This window comes from Cupressus sempervirens, chromosome 2 (genome assembly GCF_028749045.1).
Source record: "Cupressus sempervirens isolate cs-2001-9-10 chromosome 2, ASM2874904v1, whole genome shotgun sequence".
In the NCBI taxonomy this organism is placed as follows: Eukaryota; Viridiplantae; Streptophyta; class Pinopsida; order Cupressales; family Cupressaceae; genus Cupressus; species Cupressus sempervirens.
In genome coordinates, this window is record NC_143119.1 from 717,585,324 (window position 1) to 717,590,010 (window position 4,687).

Here is a 4,687-nt window from a genome sequence, read left to right on the forward strand (position 1 = left end):
AAGAGAGAAGAAGAGGAAGATAGACCAAGTAACCCCCTCTCAATGTAGAATGTACACCTATGGTAGATGCACAAGGCTCAATGTAGAAACTCCTCCATGAGTGTAGAACAACATTCTTCCCCTTAGGAAGAAAAAAAACCAAAGGTGTACCACTGAAGCCTCTCCCATCTATAGGAAGAAACCTCAAAATTTATGAAATCTCTAAAACCTGCTCAAGTGTCCCCATGTCAATATTGAAAGATGCCTCCTCCAAATCATGTGTACTATGCCACTTTGTTGAAAAACACAAATCAGGCTCAACTAATGATGAATGTAGAATATGTATCAAAGGCTCAAATATCTCCTTTGAAAAGAAAGTGACCTCCTCCAGCTGTTGTATCAAAGGATCTACCATCATGTCAACCTTGAAAGAATGATCAAGTAGAGAATGAAGATGAGGGTCAACATGCTCTCTTGCAACAACTAAAGAAGGATCATTTTCACCAAAGAGAAGATGAATGTCATCAATGATGTCTCCCAAATCTGCAATATAGGACTCCACAAACAAACCTGCAATGTTTGTCAAGTAGTCATCCCATGCAACTGATTCTAGAAGACAATGAATATCCTTCTACATTGAATCATGTGAATCCATGAATGTGTGAATACAAGAATCATCAGGAACAATAGTAGATGAAAAATCAATAGGAGAATTAGTAGCTACAACTAGAGTCTTTGGATCATCAAGACTCTCAATATCAATAAAATTTTGAATCTTCCATAAGGTATACTCATCATAGGGAATGTTATCGACATCATCAAGTGGAAGTAGACAATGTGCAACTAGATCTTTTGGTAATGGAGGAACACAAGGATCTCCAAAGTATTCCCAAATAATAATCCAATGCGTATGTAGGCACTTAATACCTTCTAGCTTGTTATCAACTTTAGAGAAGAAATATGGACTAAGGCTATAAGAAATCAATCCCCTTATATGCATATTCCTATCACACCAAGCTAACTTTTTGAACTTTGACTTGGGCTTAGGAATAAGTCAATAAAGATTAGGCAAGAATTTTATCCATCTACAATATGTAATGATTCCGTTTGCCCATGATGCATAATTATCCCTAGTAAAAAATACAACTACAGGATGGATTATCAATTCCATGACTTTACCCATGATGTGCTTATCTCAAGAAAAAAAATCAATGCACTCTCCAAAATGTGAAAAAAGAAAGAACCCCCCAAAATAGATGCTTAGGCACTTTATACTCAGTGCATGTACAATTGACCACTTATCAAAATCAATCAAAGTGGACTTCTAATTTTGATAGTTACAAAAATAAATATGAAGCTATATATGACTCAACAAAATAAGACACAAGAGCTCTCAAGGATCTAATTAATTACAAGAGCCAAAATAGGCTAAAAATGACCAAATGCTAAAAGTACTATGTCTACTCAAAATTACTCCAAACTAATACCAAATTTGGAAAGTAGACAAAAAATTATGCACTTTCAAAAAAAATAGGATCTGAATATGTGTCAAGATGAGCCCAAATGAAGCCTTTGAAGTTGTAGAAATCAAGATTTTTTATTTTTAAAAAAAAATCAAGAATAGGGATTGCAAACAACCTACAACAATGTGTAGATCATGAAATTATACCCAAAAATTAAAAAAATTGCTCGAAAAAAGGAGTCCGTATAAGGGAGATATCGTTGTTTGAAAATCACCTTTGCAATTTTTTTTTCTGAATCACCGCTATCACACCTCCAAAAAAAAAGACTCTAGATTTCACCTTAGATGTATGATTTTGATGAAAAAAAAGCCAATTTAGGGGTTTTTTGACTTTCTAAATGTGATGCCAACATCTGATTTGCACTAGCAAGCTCCAATCTTGACATGCAAAAAAAATCTCTCCAATGGCCATGTGATGAAACTCCTATGGCTCTCATACCATGTAAGAATTTGGTATAGCTCTAATACCATGTAAGAATTTTCCTAAGGTAGGAATGAAATTACAAGATATAGAAGCTCAAGAGATAGCATAAGAGAGACAACATATAATAAAATGAGAATGGATTGATAAGATAATTGGATGGATACATCATAAAAGTGCCTTGTATATAAAGGAAACTGATATGACTAGGAGTCAGCAAAGAGATAAGCATACCAACTAAGCACATGTCAACCAAAAGTGGATTATCCTCAATTATGCATGAATGTACATGCAACAATGAGAGGATAAGAATGTAAAGGTGTGTCTCATAAAGAGATGTAGTAGACAACATGTGCTCAATTGAAGTGCAAACTACTATGTTGTCAACATGATAACTCATATGAATATGTGAACTCTTAGGTGTCTACATGACAACTAATATGAAAATGCATTAACCTAAGTAAAATTAAGTAAAGTCTAAATAGTAAATACTTATTTACAACAACAAGTTTAGTATCTTGGACAAGCAAGAAGCAAAATTGTATCTCTTAGTCAATAGCAAAAGTAGATTATGTAGTTGAAACAATTAGTTGTTCAAATATTGTTTGGTTCAAATAACTATTGATAGGTATAAAGGAAGAGATTAAGGATCCAATTGTTGTTTTATGTGAGAACACTAGTGCAATTAACATTTCCAAGAATCATGTGATGCATACCAAATTAAGCACATTGCAATTATATATAATTTCTTAAGAGAATTGGTGCAAGATAAGGAGGTAAGATTGGAATATGTGACTATAAAAGAATAGATTGTAGACACATTTACCAAGCAATTACCTAAGGATGCATTTTTGTATCTAAGAGGTAAGCTAAGGGTGATTCCCCTATCTAAAGTTCACTAATCAAATTTTAGTGATGCACCAACCAAGCATGTTGAAGAGCAATCAAGTTGATGCAATATTGTAAAGGGAATATTTTATATGAATTAGTACATCAAGGACATGGAAGTTCACTAAATGCAATCTTTGGCATAAGATGTCAAAGATGGAGAGTTTTTTCATACATCAAAGAAATTTTATGTTTGATAAAGGAAGAGATATGTCATGTATCAGAGATTTCAAAAAGGGAGAATGAACTTGAGTTTATATTGCAATCATTGTAATCATATTAATCAAAAAATTGTTCCAAAGGGAGAGATTGATGTCAGAGGGAGTTCACACTAATAGAGGAAGTTCTTATGGATGAGAATCTGAATGAAACTAAGCATATTATCCTTACTTTTACTTTTCTCTAAAATTTCATTATATTATGAAATCTTGTGTTTTCATCAATGCCAAAGAGGGAGATTGTTGAAAATAATTATTCAATTATATATAGTTTTTGATGTTACACAAAATGTCAAGTCTTTGTTAGTCAATTTCTGGTGAGCTCACTCAGATGATGAAGATAGTTTCCATTTTTTGCCAAGCATTCCAAAGTAAATCAAGTTCAGAAGACAATGTCTACTAAGTTCACTTGGGCACTAAAGAGAAGTTCAGTGTTAATCGAGCTCACCCGGTTAACAAAGGAAAGTTGGCATGGAACCATTGTTAACTGAGATCACTTTGTTACCAAAGGAAGTTTATGAAGTTGTAGTTTTAACCAAGTTCACTTGGTTAACATAGGAAAATCATTTTAGAGTTAGTGTTGACCAAACTGGGTTACCTAACGAAGGATTTTCTTGAATTAGTATATTTAGTTTGATGAATTTATTTGCTAAGTTTAGCCAACTTAAGGGATAAATATTAAATCTTTTTAAGTGTATTCAACCCAACTTGACAATGCAAAAGATATATGTATAAGGTCAAGTTGTGGGATTGAATATTAGAAGCATGGGATTGAAAAGATAAACTAAGGAAGAAAATTGGAAGGATAGAAGAGTATCTTGAATTGACCAAGCAGTAAAGTTTTATCTGATCAAGGATGATCAAGTATTCAAGCTAGAACATACGTCTAAAATAAGCAATATAGTTGCATCAGCAATTAGGTCATATCATTGTTACTCTCTAATAATTGTAGTAGTGTATCAAATATCTTAAACGAGTTAGCTTAACAACTACTTTCTAAATCCTCTAACAAGGTGGCATTTCTAGATTGAAGCATCTAAAGACCTCTAACAAAGGTATTCCTAATAGGGTGATTAAATCTTCTAATAGGGTCACACCTAATAGTGTGTTTTGTAACCTTTAACAGGGTTGGCTCTTAATAGGGCTCACTTCAAAAGAGTGAAAAATAGTAACTAGTTGCAATTGGTAGTTTTTCCCAAATTGGGTTTCCATGTTAAATCCTAGTGTCACTTGTGTTCATGCTATTTATTTTTTGTGTATGCAACTAAGTTAATTAAGATTAATCAAACTTAATATCTTAAGATCTACATGTTTAGTATTTACCTAGTTATAGTTGATATTTTAGTGCTTGTTGAGTGATAATAAATTATTAGTGTTAATCAAGTGCCTCTGTGTTAACCAAGTTTCAGCACTAATTTAGTTTCAACAAAAGTTATATTTTGGTTTATATTGACATCTAAGGGATTAGGGTTTTTTTTTTTTTGTGGTAACAAATTAACCCCTCCCTCTCAGTTACTCATCTTATATTTCCAACACTATGAAGTTGTATTTTTATCAATTTCTACATGGTATCAAAGCCATAAATCTATAGCTTCATGTTCCTATTTGAATAGTTTAGAATATTATGTATAGTTGAATAGAAAATATGGAAATTTTTTT